Below are 26,374 nucleotides of genomic sequence, written 5' to 3'. Positions count from 1 at the left end.
TTCACCAAAACGATTATTACTGTAAAGGTTATCAAATGATAATCATTGGCTGGGTGCGGTAGCTCACACCTGTAATCCCAGCACTTTGGGAGGCTGAGGAGGGCAGATCACTTGAGCTCAGGAGTTTGAGACCAGCCTGGGTAATATGGCAAAACCCCGTCTTTACAAAAAATACAAAAATTAGCTGGACGCAGAGGCATATGCTTGTAGTCCCAGCTACTTGGAAGGCTGAGGTGGGAGGATTGCTTAAGCCCAGGAGTTGGAGGTTGCAGTGAGCTATGATTGTGCAGTTTGGGTGACAGAGTGAGACTCTGCCTCAAAAAAAAAAACCAAAACATTATCATTCCTTCTATTATTTCTTCCACATGTATTAGTTGACCTTCTATTGTAAGGGAAAGCTTTCCCCTCCCTCTGCTCTCATTTATTTCTCTATTAATTTTTTAACTTTAATAAAAATTTTGTTTATTTTATTATATTTTTTGTGATGGAGTCTCCCTCTGTCATCCAAGAAAAAAATATATTTTTTTGTTTGTAATTTCTATTTTATGTTGTCAATACTTGTGAGGAATATTTATCTATTAATTGATATTAGTATGGGCTCATAGGTTCCTATTTAATGGGTTATAAGAAATTGCTATAATTATGTCATTATTTTGATGCTCTTGTTATCCCAGAGTTAGCCAGTGGGAGCCCCTTGGCTGGCTCCTGTGTCACTTTGACACATCCCCATGATCCTTTGAGAATTGCCATACTTTATGGTACAATATGTTGTAGGTGTATTATATGCTTTCTCTGCTTTAGCCCCAAAGTCAGTCATTTCTTCAAGGAGTTCTGGTTCGTTTTGAGGAGAATAGTATTTAAAACCAAAGTCTCAGTGTCTGGTATGCTCATTGCCGCTGGTGTACTCATTGCATTTATGTGTGTGTGTGTACATGTGTGCATGCACATGTACATATACATATATTCATACATATACAGTCATCCTTTGGTACCTGTTGGCAGGGGGATTGATTCCAGGACCTCCCATGCATACCAAAATCCATGGATGCTTAAATCCCTGATATAAAGTGGTATAGTATTTGTATATAACCTATGCACACTCTCCCTTACACTTTAATTCATCTCTGGATGACTTACAATACTTAATACCATGTAAATGCTCTGTAAATAGTTATATTGTATTGTTTAGGGAATAATGACAAGAAAAAAAGTGTGCATGTTCAGTACAGATGCAATTTTTTTCCAAATATTTTTCATCCGTGGTTCATTGAATCCACAGATGTGGAACCCACAGTCACAGAGGGCTGACTATGTGTGTATGCTTAGAGATTAGGATTTCAACAAATACATTTTGGGGGAACATAAACATTCAATGAACCACACCAACCATAAAACTGTTAGAAGAAAACATAGGTATAAATATTTATGGCCTTAAATTAGGCAATGATTTCTTAGATATGACATCAAAAGTACAAGCAACAAGAGAAAAAATAGGTAAATTAGACTTCATCAAAATTTAAATCTCATGCTTCAAAGGATTCCACCAAGAAAATGAAAAGATGCAGACACAAAGAGGGGAACAACAGACACTGGTGCTTACTTAAGGGTGAAGGGTGGAAGGAGGGAGAGGATAAGAAAAAAAGTCTATTGGGTATTAGACCTAGTACCTGGATGATGAAATAATCTGTACATCAAACTCCCATGGTATGAGTTTACCTATATAAAAACCTGCACATGTACCCTGGAACCTAAAATAAAAATGAAAAAGACAAACAAAAATGTAACTAGAAAATATCCACTATTGAGACAAAATTATACAAAACCGAAATAAGGCTAGGCATGGTGGCTTATGCCTGTAATTCCATCACTTTGGGAGGCTGAGGCAGGTGGATTGCTTGAGGCCAGGAATTTGAGACTAGCCTGGGCAACATGATGAAAACCCATCTACGAAAAATACAAAAATTAGCTGTGCATGGTGGCATACACCTGTAGTCCCAAATTAAAAGGCTGAAGCAGAAGGATTGCTTGTGCCTGGGAGGTGGAGGCTGCAGTGAGTTGAGATCTTGCCACTGCACTGCAGCCTGGGTGACAGAGCAAGACCCCCTCTCAAAAACAAACTAACAGAAAAAAAAAAAAAAACCCCACAAAAAAAAAAAACCAAAAACCAAAAAACAAAACTTCAAAACCAACCCTAAATAAGTGGAGGGATATACCATCTTCATGGATTAGAAAGCACAATTTTAAAGATGACAAAGCCCCTGAATTGATATATGGATTCAACGAAAGCTAAAGTAAAATCCCAGCAGTTTGGTATGAGAATATGTGTTTGGTGAATGTTGATAAGCTGACTCTAAAATGCATATGGAGCCCTCATCCACCACTGCTGCTTCCCTCTTCTGCTGCTCCTGGGGCTGCTTGTGTGCTGGTTTGGTGTGGACTTGGTGCCTCTTTTGTGAAGCAGCAGCTGAGGAGACTGGTGCTTGCATGGCTGATGAAAGGCCCAAGGAAGGAGTCAGGAATGAGAACAAAGAACATATTAATTTGAAGGTGTTGGGGCAGGATGGTTCTGTGGTGCAGTTTAAGACTAAGAGGCATACACCACTTAGTAAACTAATGAAAGCCTATTGTGAATGACAGGGATTATCAATGAAGCAGATTAGATTCCGATTTGATGGGCAACCAATCAATAAAATAGACACACCTGCACAGTTGGAAATGGGGGATGACGATACAATTGATGCATTCCAACAGCAGATGGGAGGTGTCTACTGAAAAGGGAACCTGCTTCTTTACTCCAGAACTCTGTTCTTTATTTTATTTATTTATTTTTGAGACAGAGTCTAGCTCTGTTGCCCAGGTTGGAGTGCAATAGCGTGATCTCGGTTCACTGCAACCTCTGCCTCCCGGATTCAAGCAATTTTCCTGCCTCAGCCTCCCAAGTAGTTGGGATTACAGGTGCCTACCACCATGCCTGGCTAATTTTTTTATTTTTAGTAGAGACGAGTTTCACCATGTTGGTCAGTCTGGTCTCGAACTCCTGACCTCAGGTGATCCGCCCACCTTGGCCTCCCAAAGTGCTGAGATCACAGGTGTGAGCCACCATGCCTGGCCAGAACTCTGTTCTTTAAAGATCAAGATTACATTCTGCATTAGAAAATTGCAATTTGGTTCCACCACATCCTGACTACTACAGTATAGTTTTCTCTGCTCTTTCGTTTCCCGCTTCCCCATTCCTTTATTGTACATAAAGTAACTGGTATATATGCCCAAGCATATTGCATTTTTTAAAACTAAACAGCCAATGGTATGTTTTGATTGACATCAAGTGGGGATGGGATGGGGAAAAATACTCATTCTGTGAAAATACCCCCTTTCTCCATTAGAGGTATGCTCATTCAGCTCTTATCTTTATATTCCAGTAAGTTATTTTCCTCTCAGTATTTTAACAAAAAAAAAAAAAAAACTTTTGCCGGGCTCAGTGGCTCATGCCTGTAATCCCAGCACTTTGGGAGGCTGAGGCGGGTGGATCATGATGTCAAGAGATCGAGACCATTCTGGCCAACATGGTGAAACCTCATCTCTACTAAAAATACAAAAATTAGCTGGGCATGGTGGTGGGCACCTGTAATCCCAGCTAAACAGCCAATGGTATGTTTTGATTGGCATCAAGTTATATAAATGACTATTAGTGGAAAAAAGTAAAATGCATATGGACATGTAAAGGACTAAGCATAGCGAAAATAATCTTCAAGAACAGAGCTATAGGACTGACACTATCAGACACAATGCTTATTATAGTGTTACATTTATAAGTGTGGCATTATTACAAGAATGTATGGAGGCCGGGTGTGGTGGCTCACGCCTGTAATCCCAGCACTTTGGGAGGCTGATGTGGGCAGATCACTTGAGGTCAGGAGTTCGAGACTAGCCTGGCCAACGTGGTAAAACCTGTTTCTACTAAAAATACAAAAAAAAAGAAAAAAAAATTAGCTGGGCATGGTGGTGTGTGCTTGTAATTCTAGCTACTCAGGAGGTTGAGGCAGGAGAATTGTTTAAACCTGGGAGGCGGAGGTTGCAGTGAGCCGAGATCACGCCACTGCACTCCACCCTGGGCGACAGAGTGAGACTTCATCTCAAAAAAAAAAAAAAAAAAAAAAAAATATATATATATATACACACACACACACACACAGACACACACATTTGTGTATATACATATGTGTGTATATATATATGTGTATATATATGTGTGTGTGTGTGTGTATGAACAGACCAGAGGCATAGAATTGAGAGTCCAGAAATTGAGCACATATGCATGATCACTTAACTTATGATACAGTGGAAAACATGTTTTTTAAAAATATAAGCTGCTTTGAAGCAATTATAAATCTTTAAGAAAAAAAAGAATCTTGATCCCTACCCTTACATCCTACCTTAAAAAAGAATTTTAATCATGTTGTACATGATAAAACACAGAATGGCCGGGGTAGTGGCTCATGCCTGTAATCCTAGCACTTTGGGATTCTATGATTGGTGGATCAGTTGAGGCTAGGAGTTTGAGAACAGCCTGGCCAACATAGTGAAACTCTGTGTCTACTAAAAATACAAAAATTAGCCGGGTATAGTGGCATGTACCTGTAATCCCTCAGCTACTTGGGAGGCTGAGAGATGAGAATTGCTTGAACCCTGGAGGCAGAGGTTGCAGTGTGCCGAGATTGTGCCACTTCAGCCTGGGTGACAGAGTGAGATTCTGTCTCAAAAAAAAAAAAAAAAAAAAAACCTGTAAAATGTTATATCAATTTAAAAAAAATTAAATTATGGCATAAAATTGATGCTTCTATTTTGCTAAGACACTTTTAAGTAATAAACAATTTCCTTAAATTAGAAAAAAATTCTAGAGGATTGCGATCTAAATTGAAATGTAAAACAAAATAGGTTTTCAGAAGTTAAAAATAGGAGGCCGATTGCGATGGCTCATGCTTGTAATCCCAGCACTTTGGGAGGCTGAGGCGGACAGATCACAAGATCAGGAGTTCAAGACCAGCCTGGGCAACATAGTGAAACCCGGTCTGTACTAAAAATACAAAAAATTAGCTGGATGTGGTGGTGGGTACCTGTAATCCCAGCTACTTGGGAGGCTGAGGCAGGAGAATCGCTTGAACCTGCGAGGCGGAGGTTTTGGTGAGCCAAGATCATGCCATTGCATTCCAGCCTGGGCAACAAGAACAAAACTCCATCTCAAAAATAATAATAATAATAACAACAACAACAACAATAATAATGATGATGATGACAGATTGGGCTATATTAGAAATAAAAACTTTTATTCATGTAAGGGCATGGCTAAAGGGTGAAAAGACAATTCAAAGAGTAGGACAAAATATTTACAACACATAATCCCCCAAAAGGACTCATATTCAAAATGTATAAAAAACCCCTGCCAATCAGTAAGAAAACAAACATATAATTCACTCACTCAATAGAAAAATAGAAAAATGGGCAAAAGAACAGGCACTTTACAGAGAAACTAGCCTAATGGCCAGCAAAAATATTAAAAAATGGTCAAGTTCATTAGACATTCAAGAAATGCTAACTAAAACTACAATGTGATATCACAACTACAAAAACAAGTAAAATTTTAAAGCCAGACAACACTAAGTGTTGTCTAAGATGTGGAACAACCTGGAACTCCTGTGTATTGCTTATAGCACTGCAAGCTATTTGAAAGTATTGATGAAAGTTGAACATATACATACTCTATAATACAGAAAATTTTACTCCTATGATACCCAACACAGATATATACATATATTCCTCAGGAGACATGTTTAAGAATGTAGCATCAGGCCGGGCGCGGTGGCTCAAGCCTGTAATCCCAGCACTTTGGGAGGCCGAGATGGGTGGATCACGAGGTCAGGAGATCGAGACCATCCTGGCTAAAACGGTGAAACCCCGTCTCTACTAAAAAATACAAAAAACTAGCTGGGCGAGGTGGCGGGCACCTGTAGTCCCAGCTACTCGGGAGGCTGAGGCAGGAGAATGGTGTAAACCCGGGAGGTGGAGCTTGCAGTGAGCTGAGATCTGGCCACTGCACTCCAGCCTGGGAGATAGAGTGAGACTCCGTCTCAAAAAAAAAGAAAAAAAAAAAAGAATGTAGCATCATACTAGCTTACATGAAGGAAAAATAATTTTCCAGGCAAATGAAAGCTGAGGGATTTCATCAACAGCAGACCTGTTCCACAAGAGATTAATGCTAAAGAGAGTTCTTCAATTTGAAAGGAAAGGATGTTAATGAGCAATAAGAAATCATCTGAAGGGCCTGTAATCCCAGCACTTTGGGAGGCCAAGGCAGGTGGATCACCTGAGGTCAGGAGTTCAAGACCAGCTTGGGCAACACGGCAACATGGCAAAACCCTATCTCTACTAAAAATACAAAAATTAGCCAGAAGTGGTGGTGCATGCCTGTAATCCCAGCTACTTGGGAGGCTGAGGTATGAGAATTGCTTGAACCTGGGAAGGGGAGGTTGCAGTGAGACCAAGATCCTGCCATTGCATTTCAGCCTGGGCAACAGAGCAAGACTCTGTTTCAAAAACAAACAAACAAACAAATAAATAAATAAAACAAATAATCAGAAGGTACAAAATTAACTGGTAATAGTAAGTACACAGAAAAACACAGAATATTATAACACTGTAATTGTAGTGTATAAACTACTCGTATCTTAAGTAGAAAGATGAAAAGATGAACCAATCAAAAATAAAAATTACAGCAACTTTTCAAGACATAGACATTACAATAAGATATGAATAGAGGAGGGCCAGACGTGGTGACTCACGTCTGTAATCCCAGCACTTTGGGAGGCTGAGGCAGGCGGATCACAGGGTCAGGAGTTTGAGACCAGCCTGGCCAACATAATGAAACCCGGTCTCTACTAAAGATACAAAAAATTAGTTAGGTATAGTGGCAGCATGCCTGTAATCCCAGCTACTTGGCAGGCTGAGGCAGGAGAATCGCTTGAACCCGGGAGGCAGAGGTTGCAGTGAGCTGAGATCATGCCATTACACTCCGGCCTGGGCAACAGAACAAGACTCTGTCTCAAAAAAAAAAAAAAAAAAGATATGAAAAGAAACTGGGTGCAGCAGCTCATGCCTGTAATTCTAGCACTTTGGGAGGCTGAGGCAGCTGAGCCCAGGAGTTTGAGACCAGTCTGGCCAATATGGCAAAACCTCGTCTCTACTAAAAATGCAAAAATTAGTTGGATATGGTGGTGTACACCTGTAATCCCAGCTTCATGGAAGGCTAAGGCATGAGAATTGTTTGAACCTGGTAGGCGGAGGTTGCAGTTAGTTGAGATTGCACCAATGCACTCTAGCCTGGGCAACAGAACAAGACTCTGTCTCAAAACAAAACAAAACAAAACAACAACAACAACAACAACTGAAAAAGACAGAAAAAAGAAATGAATAAAAGTAACAAAAAGTTAAAAAGTTGGGGGAAGAAGTTAAAAGTGTAGAGGGTTTATTAACTTTATTTTTGCTTGTTGGTTAGTTTATGCAATTAGTTTTTTTTGTTTTTGTTTTTGAGACAGAGTTTTTACTCTTGTTGCCCAGGCTGGAGTCCAATGGCGCAATCTCGGCTCACCACAACCTCTGCCTCCCAAGTTCAAGTGATTCTCCTGCCTCAGCCTCCCGAGTAGCTGGGATTACAGGCATGCGCCACCACACCTGGCTAATTTTGTCTTTTTGGTAGAGATGGGGTTTCTCCATGTTGGTCAGGCTGGTCTGGAACTCCTGACCTCAGGTGATCCTCTGCCTTAGCCTCCCAAAGTGCTGGTATTACTGGCGTGAGCCATTGTGCCTGGCCACAATTAGTGTTAAGTTATCATTAGTTTAAAATAATGGGTTATAGGATATTACTTGCAACCTCATGGTAACCTTAAATGAAAAATACATACACACAATGCATACACAAAAAGTAAAAAGAAAAAATTAAGGTACACCACCAGAGAAAACCACCTTCACTAAAAGGAGGACAGCAAGGAAAGAAAGAAGGGAGAGAAGACCACAAAACAACTAGAAAACAAATAATACAATGGCAGGAATAAATCTTTACTCATAAAAAATAGCATTGAATGTAAGTGGACTAAACTCTCCAATCAAAAGACAGAGAGTGGCTGAATGGATAAAAAAACAAGACTCAATGATTTGTGGTCTACAAGAAACATACTTCACCTAAAAAGACACACATAGACTGAAAATAAAGGGATAGAAAAAGGTATTCCATGCAAATGGAAACCAAAAAAGCAGGAGTAGCTATATTTATATCAGACAAAATAGATTTCCAGACAAAAACTATAAAGAGAGATGAAGAAGGTCATTATATAATAACAAAGGGTCAATTAAGCAATAGCATATAACAATTACAAATATGTAAGCATCCAACACTGGAGCATCCAGATATAAAAAGCAAATATTATAAGAGCTAAAGAGTCAAATAGACCCCAATACAACAATAGTTGGAGACTTCAACACCTCACCTTCAGCACTGGACAGATTATCCAGACAGAAAATCAACAAAGAAATATCAGACTTAATCTGCACTATAGACCAAATGGACTTAATAGATATTCACCTAACATTTCATACAATGGCTACAGAATACATATTCTTCTCAGCAAATGGATTGTTCTCAAGGATAAACCATATGTTAGGCCACAAAACAAGTCTTCAAAAAATCAAAAAAACTGAAATCATATCAAGTATCTTTTCTGACCACAGTGGAATAAAACTAGAAATCAATAACAGGAGGAACTTTGGAAACTATATAAACACATGAAAGAAAATTAAACAATAGGCTCCTGAATGACCAGTGAGTCAATGAAGAAATAAAAAATTTCTTGAAACAAATGAAAATGGAAACACAACATAACAAACCATATGGGGCACAGTGTTAAGAGAAAACTTTATAGCAATGAGCACCTACATAAAAAAGTAGCAAAACTTCAAATAAATAACCTAATAATGCATCTTAAAGCATGGGTCCCCAACCCCCTGGCCATGGACCAGTACTGGTTTGTGGCCTGTTAGGAACCAGGCTGCACAGCGGGAGGTGAGTGGCGGGTGGGCAAGTGAACACTACCACCTGAGCTCTGCCTCCTGTCAGATCAGTGGTGGCATTAGATTCTCATAGGAGCACGAACCCCACTGTGAACTGTGCATGCAAGAGATCTAGGTTGCGTGCTTTTTATGAGAATCTCATGCCTGATGTTCTGAGGTAGAATAGTTTCATCCTAAAACCATCCCCCATCACCCCCTGCTGTCTATGGAAAAATTGTCTTCCATGAAACTGGTCCCTGGTGCCAAAAAGGTTGGGAACCACTGTCTTTATTATTATTATTATTTTTTTTTTATTATACTTTAAGTTCTAGGGTACATGTGCATAACGTGCAGGTTTGTTACATATGTATACTTGTGCCATGTTGGTGTGCTGCACCCATCAACTCATCAGCACCCATCAACTCGTCATTTACATCAGGTGTAACTCCCAACGCAATCCCTCCCCCCTCCCCCCTCCCCGTGATAGACCCTGGTGTGTGATGTTCCCCTTCCCGAGTCCAAGTGATCTCATCGTTCAGTTCCCACCTATGAGTGAGAACATGCGGTGTTTGGTTTTCTGTTCTTGCGATAGTTTGCTGAGAATGATGGTTTCCAGCTGCATCCATGTCCCTACAAAGGACACAAACTCATCCTTTTTTATGGCTACATAGTATTCCATGGTGTATATGTGCCACATTTTCTTAATCCAGTCTGTCACTGATGGACATTTGGGTTGATTCCAAGTCTTTGCTATTGTGAATAGTGCCGCAATAAACATACGTGTGCATGTGTCTTTATAGCAGCACGATTTATAATCCTTTGGGTATATACCCAGTAATGAGATGGCTGGGTCATATGGTATTTCTAGTTCTAGATCCTTGAGAAATCACCATACTGTTTTCCATAATGGTTGAACTAGTTTACAATCCCACCAACAGTGTAAAAGTGTTCCTATTTCTCCACATCCTCTCCAGCACCTGTTGTTTCCCGACTTTTTAATGATTGCCATTCTAACTGGTGTGAGATGGTATCTCACTGTGGTTTTGATTTGCATTTCTCTGATGGCCAGTGATGATGAGCATTTTTTCATGTGTCTGTTGACTGTATGAATGTCTTCTTTTGAGAAATATCTGTTCATATCCTTTGCCCACTTGTTGATGGGGTTGTTTGTTTTTTTCTTGTAAATTTGTTTGAGTTCTTTGTAGGTTCTGGATATTAGCCCTTTGTCTGATGAGTAGATTGCAAAAATTTTCTCCCATTCTGTAGGTTGCCTGTTCACTCTGATGGTAGTTTCTTTTGCTGTGCAGAAGCTCTTTAGTTTAATTAGATCCCATTTGTCAATTTTGGCTTTTGTTGCCATTGCTTTTGGTGTTTTAGACATGAAGTCCTTGCCCATGCCTATGTCCTGAATGGTATTACCTAGGTTTTCTTCTAGGGTTTTTATGGTTTTAGGTCTAACATTTAAGTCTCTAATCCATCTTGAATTAATTTTCGTATAAGGAGTAAGGAAAGGATCCAGTTTCAGCTTTCTACTTATGGCTAGCCAATTTCCCTAGCACCATTTATTAAATAGGGAATCCTTTCCCCATTTCTTGTTTTTCTCATGTTTATCAAAGATCAGATGGCTGTAGATGTGTGATATTATTTCTGAGGACTCTGTTCTGTTCCATTGGTCTATATCTCTGTTTTGGTACCAGTACCATGCTGTTTTGGTTACTGTAGCCTTGTAGTACAGTTTGAAGTCAGGTATCGTGATGCCTCCAGCTTTGTTCTTTTGACTTAGGATTCTCTTGGAAATGCGGGCTCTTTTTTGATTCCATATGAACTTTAAAGCAGTTTTTTCTAATTCTGTGAAGAAAGTCATTGGTAGCTTGATGGGGATGGCATTGAATCTATAAATTACCTTGGGCAGTATGGCCATTTTCATGATATTGATTCTTCCTATCCATGAGCATGGTATGTTCTTCCATTTGTTTGTGTCCTCTTTTATTTCACTGAGCAGTGGTTTGTAGTTCTCCTTGAAGAGGTCCTTTACATCCCTTGTAAGTTGGACTCCTAGGTATTTTATTCTCTTTGAAGCATTGTGAATGGAAGTTCATTCATGATTTGGCTCTCTGTTTGTCTGTTACTGGTGTATAAGAATGCTTGTGATTTTTGCACACTAATTTTGTATCCTGAGACTTTGCTGAAGTTTCTTATCAGCTTAAGGAGATTTTGGGCTGAGACAATGGGGTTTTCTAAATATACAATCATGTCATCTGCAAACAGGGACAATTTGACTTCTTCTTTTCCTAACTGAATACCCTTGATTTCTTTCTCTTGCCTGATTGCCCTAGCCAGAACTTCCAACACTATGTTGAATAGGAGTGGTGAGAGAGGGCATCCCTGTCTTGTGCCAGTTTTCAAAGGGAATTTTTCCAGTTTTTGCCCATTCAGTATGATATTGGCTGTGGGTTTGTCATAAATAGCTGTTATTATTTTGAGATACGGGGAACCACTGTCTTAAAGAATTAGAAAAGCAAGAGCAAACCAGACCCAAAATTAGTAGAAGAAAATAAATAATAAAGATCAGAGCAGAAATAAATGAAACTGAAATGAAAAAAATACAAAAGATCAATGAAACAAAAAGTTGGTTTTTTGAAAAGATCAAGAAAATCGACAAACCATTAGCCAGACTAACTAAGAAAAAGAGAAGAGACTGGAACCCAAGATGGCTGCGCTCTTGCTGAGACATGTTGGTCGTCATTGCCTCCGAGCCCACTTTAGCCCTCAGCTCTGTATCAGAAATGCTGTTCCTTTGGGAACCATGGCCAAAGAAGAGATGGAGCAGTTCTGGAATAAGAATATAGGTTCAAACCGTCCTATATTCTTATATCTCCCCACATCACTATCTACAGTTGGTCTCTTCCCATGGCGATGTCCACCTGCCACCGTGGCACTGGTATTGCTTTGAGTGCAGGGGTCTCTCTTTCTGGCATGTTGGCCCCGTTACTCCCTGGGAACTTTGAGTCTTATTTGGAACTCGTAAAGTCCCTGTGTCTGGGGCCAGCACTGATCCAGACAGCTAAGTTTGCACTTGTCTTCCCTCTCATATATCATACCTGAAATGGGATCCGACACTTGTTGTGGGACCTGGGAAAAGGCCTGAAGATTCCCCAGCTATACCAGTCTGGAGTGGTTGTCCTGGTTCTTACTGTGTTGTCCTCTACGGGGCTGGCAGCCATGTGAAGAACAGAGGTTCCCAGCACCATCTTCCTACACCTTATTACATTCATCCATCTTTCTATTTTTCATTCTTGTCTCCAGCCTGGGAAAAGTTCTCCTTATTTGTTTAGATCCTTTTGTACTTTCAGATCCCCTTGAAGCAGTAGAGTACCTTGTAGACCATAATAGTGGAAAAGGGTCTAGTTTACCCCTTGTTTCTAAAGATGGGGTGGCTGCAAAAACTCCCCTTTTTTGCCCACAACTTGCCAACTCTAGAAGCAGTTATTCTGTCTCCATATTGGGCTTTGATTTGTGCTGAGGGTCAGCTTTTGGCTCCTTCTTCCTGAGACAGTGGAAACAATGCCAGCTCTGTGGCTTCTGCCCTGGGGACTGGGGGTGATGCTTTGGGTGCCACTGCCTGTGGGTTGCTGGCTTAAAGGACAATTCTGTTCATTGATGAGAGCCCAGGCCATTAACACCTACGCAGTGTTATTGAAAGAAGAAAGATGGGGGTGGAGGGGAATTAGTCTGTTCCAGTTAGAGGGAGATAAAGAGGGCTAGTTAGTTCTTGGAGCAGCTGCTTTTGAGGAGAGAATATATAGCTTTTGACACAAGAAGAGGATCCAGAAAAGTATTGAACATATTAGTGGTTATTTCTTTTTCTTGGATTTCCAGAAAAGCCTCTTAATTTTATGCTTTCTCATCGAAGTCATGTACCCTTTTTTTCTGAAACTGAATTAGAATACTCATTAAAAAAAAAAAAAAGAAAAAGAGAAGACCCAAATAAATAAAATCAGAGATGAAAAGGAGACATTAGAACTGGTTACTGCAGAAATTCGAAGGATCATTAGAGGCTCTTACATGCAACTATATGCCAGTAAATTGGAAAACCTAGATGAAATGGATAAATTCCTAGATATATACAACCTACCAAGACCGAACTATGAAGAAATCTCAAACTTGACAAAACCAATAACAAGTAATGAGATCGAAGCCATAATAAAAAGTTTCCCAGCAAAGAAAAACCTGGGACCCAATGGCTTTACTGATGAATTTTACCAAACATTTAAAGAAAGACTAATACCAAACTTACTCAAACTATTCTGAAAATAGAGGAGGAAGAAATAAGTCCATACTCATCCTATGAGGCCAATGTTACCCTGATACCAACATCAGACAAAGATGCATCAAAAAAAGAAAACCATAGTCCAATATCCTTGATGAACATTGATATAAAAATCCCCAACAAAATACCAGTAAATTAAATTCAAGAACACATTTAAAAGATCATTTATCATGACCAAGTGGGATTTATTCTAGAGATACAAGGATTATTCAACATATGCAAATCAATTGACATGATATATCATATCAACAGAATTAAAGATAAAAAACATATGATTATTTCCATTGATGCTGAAAAAGCATTTGATAAAATCCAACATCCCTAAAAAGAAAAAAAAAACAAAACAAAACTGGGAATAGAAGGAACATACCTTAACACAGTAAAAGGCATATATGACAGACCCATAGCTAGTATCATATTGAACAGGGAAAAACTAAAGCCTTTCCTCTAAGATCTGGAATAAGACCAGGGTACCCACTTTCACTACTGTTATTTAACATAGTACTGGAAGTCCTACCTAGAGCAATCAGATAAGAGAAATAAAAGGCATCCAAATTGGAAAGGAAGAAGTCAAATTATCCTTATTTGTTGAGATAATCTTATATTTGGAAAAACCTAAAGACTTCACCACAAAATTATTAGAACTAGTAAATTTAGTAAAATTGTAGGATACAAAATCAACAAAAAAATCAGTAGGATTTCTATATGTGAACAGCGAACAATCTGAAAAAGAAATCAATAATTAATCATAGCTAAAAATAAAGATGCCTACATATAAACTTAATGAAAGCAGAGAAAGATGTCTACAATGAAAACTATAATGCATTGATGCATTAAATTGAACATGACACAAAAAAATGGAATGACATTTCATGTTCATGAATTGGAAGAATGAATATTGTTAAAACATTCATACTACCCAAAGCAATCTTCAGATTTGATATAATCTCTAGCAAAATACCAATGACATTCTTCACAGAAATAGAAAAATTAATCCTAAGATTTACGTGGAACCACAAAAGACCCAGAATAGCCAAAGTCATCCTGAGCAAAACTGGAAGACTCACATTATCTGACTTCAAATTATACTACAGAGTTACAGTAATTAAAACAGCATGGTAGTGGCATAAAAATAGACACATGACCAATGGAATAGAATAAAGAACTCAGAAACAAATCCCCGCATCTACAGTGAACTCATTTTTGACAAAGGTGCCAAGACCATACGTTGGCAAAAGGACAGTCTTTTTAATAAATGATGCTGAGCAAACTGTATATCCATATGCAGAAGAATGAAACTAGACCCCTATCTCTTACCATATAAAAAATCAAATCAAAATGGATTAAAAACCTAAATCTAAGACTTCAAACGATGACACTAATAGAAGAAAACATCAGGGAAACTGCAGGACATTGGTGTGAGCAGAGATTTCTTGAGTAATATCCCAAAGCACAGGCAACCAAAGCCAAACTGGACAAATGGGATCACACCAAGTTAAAAAGCTTCTGCACAGCAAAGGAAACAATCAACAAAGTGAAGAGACAACCCACAGAATGGGAGAAAATATTTGCAAACTATCCATCTGACAAGGCATTAATAACCAGAATATATAAGGAGCTCAAACAACTCTACAGGAAAAAAATCTATTAATCTGATTAAAAAAGGGCAAAAGAACTGAATAGACATTTCTCAAAAGAAGACATACAAATGGCAAACAGGTATATAAGAAAGTGCTCAACATCACTGATCATCAGAGAAATGCAAATCAAAACTATGATGAGATATCATCTCACCCCAGTAAAAATTGCTTTTAAGCAACATACAGGCAATAATGAATGCTGGTGAGAATGTAGAAAAAAAGGAACTCTTGGTGGGAATGTAAATTAGTGCAGCTATTATGGAGAATAGTTTGGAGGTTCAACAAAAAACTAAAAATAGTGGTACCATATGATTCAAGAATCCCACTACTGGGTATTTATCCAAAGGAAATGAAATCAGCACGTTGAGGAGATATCTGCACTCCATGTTTATTGCAGCACTGTTTACAATAGCCACGATTTGGAAGCAACCTAAGTGTTCATCAATGGATGAATGGATAAAGAAAACGTGGTACATATACACAATGGAGTACTGTTTTTATTTATTTATTTTTTGAGATGGAGTCTTCCTCTGTTACTGAGGCTGGAGTGCAGTGGTGTGACCTAGGCTTACTGCAACCTCCTCCTCCCGGTTCAAGCGATCCTCCTGTCTCAGCCTCCCAAGTAGCTGGGACTCCAGGTGCATGCCACCAAGCCCAGCTAATTTTTGGATTTTTAGTAGAGATGGGGTTTCACCATGTTGGCCAGGACGTTCTCCTTCTCTTGATCTGCCCGCCTTGGCCTGCCAAAGTGCTGGGATTACAGGCATGAGCCACCGCACGGCCTTCTTCTTTTTTTTTTTGTTTGAGATGGAGTCTCGCTCTGTCGTGATCTCGGCTCACTGCAACCTCCGCCTCCCGGGTTCAAGCAATTCTCTGCCTCAGTCTCCTGAGTAGCTGTGATTACAGGTGCCCACCACCACTCCTGGCTAATTTTTTGTATTTTTAGTAGAGACAGGGTTTCACCATCTTGGCCAGGCTGGTCTTGAACTCCTGACCTTGTGATCCACCTGTCTCAGCCTCCCAAAGTGCTGGGATTACAGGCGTGAGCTGCCGCGCCCCGCCACAATAGAGTACTATTTAGCCGTTAAAAAAGAATGAGATCTAGTCATTTGCAACAACATGGATGAAACTGGAGGACATTATGTTGAGTGAAATAAGCCAGGAACAGACAGACAAACTTTGCAAGTTCTCACTTAGTTGTGGGAGCTGAAAATTAAAACAATTGAACTAATGGAGACAGAGAGTAGAAGGATGTTTATCAGAGGGTGGGAAGGATAGTTGGGAGTGGGCAGAAGTGGAGATGGTTAGTGGGCACAAAAATACGGTTACATAGAATGAATATAATATTTAGTATTTGATAGCACAACAGGGTGTCTATAGTCATCAATAATTTATTGTACCTTTTTTGAGATGGAATTTCACTCTTGTTGCCTAGGCTGCAGTGCAATGTTGCGATCTCAGCTCACTGCAATCTCCTTCTCCCGGGTTCAGGCGATTCTCCTGCCTCAACTTCCTGAGTAGCTGGGATTACAGGTGTGTACCTGTGTACCACCATACTCAGCTAATTTTGTATTTTTAATGGAGATGGGGTTTTGCCACGTTGGTCAGGCTGGTCTTGAACTTCTGACCACAGGTGATCCACCTGCCTCAGCCTCTCAAAGTGCTGGGATTACAGGCATGAGCCACCGCGCCCGGCCTGTACATTTTAAAAAAACTAAAAACTGGGCCAGATGCGGTGGCTCACGCCTGTAATCCCAGCATTTTGGGAGGCTGAGGCGGGTGGATCACCTGAGGTCAGGAGTTCGTGTCCAGCCTGACTAACATAGTGAAACCCTATCTCTATTAAAAATACACAAGAATTAGCTGGGAGTGGTGGCGCATGCCTATAACCCCAGTTACTTGGCAGGCTGAGGCAGAAGAATTGCTTGAACCTGGGAGGCGGAAGTTGCAATGAGCTGAGATTGAGCCATTGCACTCCAGCCTGGGCAAAAAGAGTGAAACTCCGTTTCAAAAAAAACAGTACATAAAATAAAAATAAAATAAAATAACTAAAAAGCTGTAATTGAAATGTTTGTAACATACAGAAATGATAAATGTTTAAGCTGATGGATACCCCATTTACTTTAATGTGATTATTACTCATTGTATACCTGTATCAGAATATCTTATATACCCCATAAATATATATACCTATTATGTACTTATAACAATATAACAATTAACACCTTGTTTTTTTTTTTTTTTTAGACGAGTCTTGCTCAGTCGCCTAGGCTGGAGTGCAATGGCGCAACCTTGGCTCGCTGCAACCTCCACCTCCTGGGTTCAAGCGATTCTCCTGCCTCAGCCTCCTGAGTAGCTGGGATTATAGGCATCCGCCATCATGCCCAACCAAGTTTTGTATTTTTGTAGAGACGGGGTTTCACCATGTTGGCCAGGTTGGTCTCAAACTCCTGACCTCAGGTGATCTGCCTGCCTTGGCCTCCCAGAGTGCTGGAATTACAGGCGTGAGTTACTGCATCTGGCCTCCTTTGACTCTAATTCCAGCTGTGGGATTCTTGCCTGGACCATGTTCAGGTATAGCTTTTGCACTGTTTTCTTTTTTTTCTTTTTTCCTCCCTCCCTCCCTCCCTCCTTACTTTCTTCTTTCTTTTCTTTCTTTCTTTCTTTTTTTGAGACAGTCTTGCTCTATTGCCCAGGCTTGAGTGCAGTGCTGAGATCTTGGTTCACTGCAACTTCTGCCTCTGGGTTCCAGCGATTCTCCTGCCTCAGCCTCCTGAGTAGCTGGGATTACAGGCACCTGCCACCACACCCAGCTAATTTGTGTATTTTTACTAGAGACAGGGTTTTGCCATGTTGGCCAGGGTGGTCTGGAACTCCTGACTTCAGGTAATTGGCCTGCCTTGGTCTCCCAAAGTGCTGGGATTACAGGTGTGAGCTGTCATGCCTGGCCATGTTTTCTTTATTTTCTAATCCATCGCTTGTTGCTGCTTACCATAATCTTTAACCTTAACTTACTCACCATGGTTGGGTGGTTGTCCAGTGAGAATTGGATATGGAAAAACTCTGAAAGGTCAAACTCTCAGAAAGTTAGAAAGATCAAGTCTTGCTCAAGAAGAGTTGTGTGAGTGGCTGGATTGTGGTGCTGACATCTTTTGCTAGAATCACTGTGATAGGCCAGAATTTCATCATGACACCCCCCTATTCAGGGACATTTGGTGACTGTCTTATTGCCAGTACATAAAGTTCCAAGTTCTCTCCTCAATTGGGTTCTATCCTTCCCTCCCTCTTCAACCTCGTCACCATCTTTCCTGCCTAAACTGCACTGGGACTTGAAGGCACTTCAAGGAATGGAATAATTCAACGGCCCCTTGTTGGGGAAGGGGTTCTACATTAGATTGAAAGTGTTTTAAAGCAGGATTCAATGTGCATTTTAATCTGTAAATATTTTAAAACTTCACTAAAGCGAAAGAAATGCAAATCAAAAAAGAAAATATGCCGTGGTGGACCAGAGATGTGTGTCATGGATCCCACTTCCGGGGGAGCTTGTCTAGTTGTTAGCTCACAGCCTCCAACTGTCAGCTTCTTTAAGGCTTGCCTCAGCTTCCTGGGGTAGCCCACAACCAATGACTGATTGAAGCCGTGTTACAAGGCCTGGTTATTTTGTCGTAATGCACAGCAATTCTGTTCCATCATATATACTCCACAGCACATCCTGTGGTTGAGACTTCACCAGGCCTGCATTGGCGTTCCACTTTTCCATCTGCCCTATCCTGCTTCCTTCTCTGTTCCTTCTATGGGTGTTGATTTTGAATAAATATATTGCATGCAGATCCCAAATCACTGTACTCCTGGAGAACCCAACTTGTGTAAGATATTTTTTCTGAGAAATTTCAAACTAACACATTAAAAAGTTGGCAAATCAGGCTGGGCATAGTGGCTCGCACCTGTAATCCCAACACTTTGGGAGGCCAGGGCAGGACGATCACTGATGACAGGAGTTCAAGATCAGCCTGGGCAACAGAGTGAGATCCCTGTCTCTACAAAAAGTAAAAAAAAATTAGCCAGGTATGGTGGCACCTAACTGTAGTCCAAGCTACTTGGAAAGCTGAGGTGGGAGGCTCACCTGAGCCTGGGAGTTCGAGGCTACAGTGAACCATTATTGCACCACTGCACTCCAGCCTGGGTGACAGAATGAGACCCTCTCTCAAAAAGAAAAACAAAAATTAAAATGCATCAAAAAACATGTAGCAGTGTGAGTGGGGCTTCTTGGTTAAAAATATGTATGACAGAACCATTAACGGGTAGATGAACAGATGTGACAAAACAAGTATAATATTATGTTAATAGAATCTAGGTGATGGGTATGTGGATAGATGTTCATTGCAATTCATTCTTTTTTTTTTTTTTCCCCAAGATGGAGTCTTGCTCTGTCATCCAGGCTGGAGTGCAGTGGTGCGATCTTGGCTCACTGCAACCTCCATCTCCAGGATTCAAGCGATTCTTGTGCCTCAGCCTCCCAAGTAGCTGGGATTACAGGCACATGCCACCATGACTAGCTAATTTTTTTTTTTTTTTTGTATTTTTAGTAGAGACAGGGTATCACCATGTTGGCCAGGCTGGTCTCAAACTCCTGACCTCGTGATCCACCCTCCTGGGCCTCCCAAGGTGCTGGGATTACAGGCGTGAGCCACTGCACCCAGCCCCATTGTAATTCATTCTAAAGTTCTTTCGACTTTGCTGTATGTTTGAAAATACATACAGTGGAGTGCAGTGGCGCAATCATGGCTCACTGCAAATCTAATCTAGAAGAAGATACGCTGGAATGTTGACAATTATAATCTTTGGGTAGAGGGCTCATGGGTGATTAGTTTTTTTTTGTTTAAACTTTTAAACATTTTCTTATTTTTCTGAATCTTATGTCACTCAGTCAATATTATTATTTTTACAATTTGAAAAGTAACTCTCTAAAATTATTCATAATGGTTTTATTAATAACAAAGTAAAAACTACAAATCACCCTTATAAAAGCACCAAGTGCAGAGCTGGCAGGGGTTGTATATTTCTTTTAATCTTGGTACCTCAGTTAACACAGGAGAAGACTGAGGACAGGTGAGATAGAGAAACTGCCCAGCAAGGATCAGACACAGCGTAACCAGCAGAGAATGAGATGAGGACCGGAACCCCAAACAACTTGCCTCTATTCTAGGGCTTTTCCTCCTGCCTCTGCTATAGTGAATGTCTACTGTAGAGGCATAGCTAAGTTGATTTTGGCATAGTGATATTGGTGTACAACATTGCGGTCATTTAAAAGGATAAATATGAAGACAATGAACAAACATAGAACAGTGTAAAATAATGACAGATTTTAAAAAAGTAGAATATCATGGTAATAATGCTGACTACAACTGTATTTTAAAAATATTTCTGTAGGCCGCACGTGGTGGCTTATCCCTGTAATCCCAGCACTTTGGGAGGTTGAGGCGGGTGGATTACCTGAGGTCAGGAGTTCGAGACTAGCCTGGCCAACATGGTGAAACACCATCTCAATGAAAAATACAAAAACTAGCCGGGCATGGTGGCATGAACCTGTAATCCCACCTATTCGGGAGGCTGAGGCAGGAGAGTTGCTTGAACCCAAGAGGCAGAGGTTGCAGTGAGCTGAGATTGCACCACTGCACTCCAGCTGGGCCATAGAACAAGACTCCATTTCAAAAAAAAAAAAGTAAAATAAAATAAAATAAAATAAATTTCTGTAGATACGCTTATTTCAGTATTTATATCATTATGCTCCCCTTTTAAGTCTATTGATTATATATATATATTTCAACATTTTGTTATAAAAATGTCCAAACATACAGCAGAGTTGAAAGAATTTTACAATGAATTACAATGAACATCCATCCACATACCCATGACATAGATTCTATTAACGTAGTATTATGCTTGTTTGCTCATGTCTGTTCATCTCCTTATTAATTGTTTCATCATGTATATTTTTAACCCACAAGCCCCACTCACACTACTCCATTATATTTTTTGATGCACTTCAAATTGCAGATATCAATACACTTTTGCCAAACACTTCAGCATGTATACTACTAAGTGAAATGTAATGTTTGTAGATTTTTCTTTTGACATAAAATTTATGTAAAGTGAAATACACAATCTTACGTGTACATTTATCAAGTTTTGACAAATACATATATATTTCTAACCAAACTCCCATCAAGACATGAGACATTATCATCAACTCAAAAAGTTCCTTCATGTCCCGTCTCAGTCAGTCTCCACCCCCACTGACCTTGTGCACTCAGGCTGCTATAACAAAATATCACAAACTAGAGGTTTATAAACAACAGAAATTTGTCTCTTATGGGTCTGGAGGCTGGGAAGTCCAAGATCAAGGTTCTGGCAGATTCAGTGAGTGGTGAGGGCCTGTTTCCTAATTCATAGATGGCACTTCTTGTTACATTCTCCCATGGTAGAAGGGGCAAGGCAGCTCTCTTGGGTCTCTCTTTTTTTTTGAGGCAGGGTCTCACTTTTTCACCCAGGCTAGAGTGCAGTGGCAAGATCTCAGCTCACTGCAGCCTTGACCTCCCAGGTTCAAGCTATCCTCCTGCTGTAGTCCCCCAAGTAGCTGGGACTACAGGAGCATACCACCACACCTGGCTAATTTTTGTAGTTTTTTGTAGAGATGGGGTTTTGTCATGTTGCCCAGGCTGGTCTTGAACTCCTGAGCTCAAGTGATCCATGTCTCCCAAAGTTGTAGGATTATGGGCGTGAGCCACAGTGCCAGGCTAGGTTTCTTTTCTAAGAGCCCAAATCCTATTGATGAGGGCTCCTCCTTCCTGTCCTAGTCACCTTCCAAAGACCCCATCTCTTAATACTATTGCATTGGTGATTAGGTTTCAACATACGAATTTTGAGGGAAGACACACATTCAGGTGATAGCACTCACCCAAAAGAAGAAACAACTGTTTTCGTGTTTTCTTCTACCACAGAGTAGATCTGACTGTCCTAGAGCTTCATATAAACGGAATTTTATAACGTGTTCTCTTTTGAGTAAGACTTATTTCACTCAACATAATGTTTTTGGGATGTATCAATGTTGCTGTTATATCAATAATTTACTATTTTCTGTTGATGTGTGTTTTGTTACTTTTTCTTCACTAAGTGCAGCACAGTTCTTTTTTTTTTTTTTTTTGAGATGGAGTCTCGCTCTGTCGCCCAGGCTGGAGTACAGTGGCTGGATCTCGGCTCACTGCAAGCTCCGCCTCCCGGGTTTATGCCATTCTTCTGCCTCAGCTTCCCGAGTAACTGGGACTACAGGCGCCCGCCACCTCGCCCAGCTAGTTTTTTTGCATTTTTTAGTAGAGACGGGGTTTCACCGTGTTAGCCAGGATGGTCTTGATCTCCTGACCTCATGATCCGCCCGTCTTGGCCTCCCAAAGTGCTGGGATTACAGGCTTGAGCCACTGCTCCCGGCCTGCACAGTTTATTAATTCCCTTATTGATGATTACAGTTTAGGGGAAAGATAGGCTTTTTTTTTTTTTTTTTTTAAATAAACAAGGTCTCTTCCAAGGTTATTCATAATTTACAGAAGAAAAAAAAAAAAGAAAGAAATGAGGTCACTCTCTGTCATCCAGGCGGGAGTGCAGTAGCATAATCGTAGCTCACTATGACCTTGAACTCCTGGGCTCAAGCAATCCTCTTGCCTCAGCCACTTGAGTAGCAAGGACTACAGGTGCACACCACTACATCCAGCTAATTAAACATTGTTTTCTTTTTTGTAGAGACAGAGTCTTGCTATGTTTTCCAGGCTGGTCTTAAACTCCTGGCCTCCAGGGATCCTCCTGCCTCAGGTTCCCAAGTAGCTGGGGTTACAAGCAGGAACCACCACATTTGGCTAGATAGTATTTTTTTCCTTTGTTAAATATCTAGGAGTAGAATTGTGACATCACAGAGCAGGTGTCTGTTTAGCTTTATAAGAACATGTCAGACCTTTTCCCAAAATAGTTGTATCATTTCACAAGCCTACCAACAATGTCTGAGAGTTCTGGTTTTCTAGATCTGCATCACAGCTGGTGCTATCAATCTTTTTAATTATAAGCCATTCTGATAGATGGGTAGTGGTATCTCATTTACTTTGCATTTCCCTGATGACTAATAGAAATGACCAATAAGCACATGAAAACGTGCTCACCTTTTTATGTCTTCTTTTGACAAATGTCTGTTTGAGTATTTCATTCTAACTTTTGTTTAGGTGGTTTGTCTTTTCATTACTAACTTGTAGGAAAACTTCATATTCTGCCTATACCATTTCTTTATCACAAACGTTTTGCAAATTTCTTTCCAGCAAAGAAGATAAAACTTTTTTTCTACCTCCAGTTCCAATACTAGATATGTTATAAATTATTTTAATAAACTTTAAAACATAGCTGAGCTTAAATTGGAGAATCATAAGATCTCAGTTCTGATACATTGCTTAATTATTAATCCTAAGCAACTTTCTCCCACTATATAATAATTTCCTTCATGTCAGAGTCAATATCTTAGCTATTGTTTTTTCTTTCCTCATGGTAACTGGTAAGGTATTTTAAAGTCAGTAAATACTGAGTGAATATTATTTCTGTGATGGAATCTAGCAGCATTTTTGTTACTTGAGGAACAGGAATGGAGTCTTGAACTTAGTCACAGCTTCAGTGTAGACTATGACATCAGCTCTGTCATGATGACATCCTGTGGTTTGTTTCCTGTTGAGTCATCTTCATTTAGGAAAGAGAGACAGGTGTCATATGTCCCGAGATAATTATTTCAGAGGCAACTTTCTCTTCTCCGAACTATTAAAACCACTACTCTCTTGGGGCACCCTGAAACATTGCTGGAGTGGAATCTGTGTTTACGCTGCTTTCTTCCTATGTTGTAAGCACTTTGAGGGCAAGGATATATCCCATTTGCACCTCAATTGCTCCCCAAACTGACCATCAGGGTCCCTTGCACATAGTGGGAGCAATAAACACTTGTTGAACAAATACATAAAGTGGAAAAAAAAAATACACAGACAAAAAACACCTCAAACCACAAAGCATAATATACCAAGCTGGCAACAACAACAACAACAAAGAAGTTTAGGTCACATAATTTTTTTTTTTTAGACGGAGTTTCATTCTTGTTGCCCAGGCTGGAGTGCAGGGGGGCGATCTCGGCTCCCTGCAACCTCTACCTCCTAGGTCAAGTGATTCTCCTGCCTCAGCCTCCTGAGTAGCTGGGATTACAGGCACCCGCCACCACGCCCGGCTAAATTTTGGTATTTTTAGTAGAAATGGGATTTCACCATGTTGGCCAGCCTGGTCTTGAACTCCTGACCTCAGGTGATCTGCCTGCCTCGGCCTCCGAAAGTGCCTGAATTACACCTATTACCTGTAATAGGTGTGAGCCCCTGCACCCGGCTTCGTTGTCCATTTTTAAGGACAATGAATGATGGCATAAGTAGCTCGAGCCTAAAGTACTTATATGCTCATTCTTCTAGTGAAGCTGACGTAGTTTGTGTCACCCAGGCTCAGTCACGGAGTAGGATGTAGGACCTAAGTCATCCATCAGTCCATTTAACAGACATTCATTATCATTGAGTAGGATGTAGGACCTAAGTCATCCATCAGTCCATTTAACAGACATGCATTACATATCAAGCGTCTGTGTGGCCCTGTGATAGGCACTGCCTGTAGAGAAGGGAGAAAAGAAATTTTTGAAACCACTAGAGGACGACATAATACAACACAATCCACCCTGAATTTAGGAGGGCCAAATGCCAAAATTCAGAGACGGGAAGGGTGGGCAATGAAACCTGAATGACTTAGGGGATGGAAGCAAGTTTTTAGCTTTTACCAAAAAATCAGTATACATTTGGCTTATTTCCTGCCTCTAGCAGACCTGCTGAATACCCCTTCCTTTTCAGAAATGCTGGCTTTACTTCTTTGCATGAATCTGGATTTTGAGAGCACCGAGACTAGTCTATTTTCAACATAATATATTGGTTTGCTCTGTGTTAAACATCCTGAGTAGTTCATAACTAATTCTTTTAACTCTATTATTTTTTGAATGTGCTTTTCTTACTTATGCACCCCTCACACTTCTGTTTTTATCACAACATGATTTGAGTGGAAACTTTTGAGAATTTCTGTAGTTGTCTTTTGATGTGTCTTTCTATTAAAAGGGAACCAAAACATTTATCTTAATTTTTACAAGTCATTAAAATTTATCTAGCTAAGTCCTCAGTGACTACAAGTTAAAATGGCTGAGTTTTGTATCTCCGGTGCTTAGCACAATGAAAGCCTGGCATGTAGTAGGCACTCAGTGAAAGCCTGTTGGACCTCTCTTACTAAAAGAATAGGGAAAATGTCAGACAACAGCTTGCCTGTTCAGAGGCCATATTAAAATGTTTATGTCCAGAGCATTTTGTTGAGGGAAATGGATACTTCTACAGCCTCTTGCATTTGTGTACTGCATCTCTGGAGAGCCCAGATCTACTTCCATTACCAATTCCTGCCTCTTGTCCTTTATTGATCACCAGTGCAAATTCTTGAGAGAGAAAACCTGATTGAGTTAGCAAGTAACTATAGGCTTCCTCACAAGCCTCCAGCCCAGTGGTTTTCAAATGTGAGCATGGAATCACCTGGAAAGCTTATTATCCTTATCCATAGGTGGCCACATGCACAACCACATCACATATTCCCTGGCCTACAGCTGAGGACCATCCACCTACAGGCCAGAGCAGTGGTTTTTAAAGTGTGGTCTCAAGATCAGAAACATCAGTATCACCTGGAAATGTATAGCAATATGGGTGATCGGACTCTGCTGGAGATCTGCCGAATTAGAACTTCTGAGGGTAGTGCATAGCAATCTGTGTGTTCTTCCTTTTTCTTTTATTTTCTTTTTTTTTTTGTTGAGACAGGGAATCACTCTGTCATCCAGGCTGGAGTGCTGCCAAGGTGCAATCTCGGCCCACTGCAACCTCTGCCTTCCAGGTTCAAGCGATTCTCCTGCATCAGCCTCCCGAGTAGCTGGGATTATAGGTGCGCACCACCATGCCTGGCTAATTTTCGTATTTTTAGTAAAGATGGGATGTCACCATCTTGGCCCAGGCTGATCTCAAACTCCTGACCTCAAGTGATCTGCCTGCCTTGGCCTACCAAAGTGCTGGAATTAAGGCGTAAGCCACCACTCCGGGCTGCAATCTGTGTTTTAAGAAGCCTTCCAGATGATTCCATGCTCACATTAGAGAACCACTGGGCTGGAGGCCTGTGAGGA

The 26,374-nt window shown here is 40.4% G+C and overlaps 2 pseudogenes; both read left to right on the top strand.

Annotated features, from left to right (window-relative positions):
• The first annotated feature begins 2,330 nt into the window (after nucleotides 1-2,330).
• On the top strand, nucleotides 2,331-2,899 carry LOC117064509 (annotated as a pseudogene).
• An 8,899-nt stretch (nucleotides 2,900-11,798) lies between these two features.
• On the top strand, nucleotides 11,799-13,043 carry LOC117064508 (annotated as a pseudogene).
• The last annotated feature ends 13,331 nt before the right edge of the window (nucleotides 13,044-26,374 follow it).

This window comes from Trachypithecus francoisi, unplaced genomic scaffold (genome assembly GCF_009764315.1).
Source record: "Trachypithecus francoisi isolate TF-2019V2 unplaced genomic scaffold, Tfra_2.0 Lachesis_group2, whole genome shotgun sequence".
Taxonomy (NCBI): domain Eukaryota; kingdom Metazoa; phylum Chordata; class Mammalia; order Primates; family Cercopithecidae; genus Trachypithecus; species Trachypithecus francoisi.
This window is presented reverse-complemented; position numbering and strand designations above follow the sequence as displayed.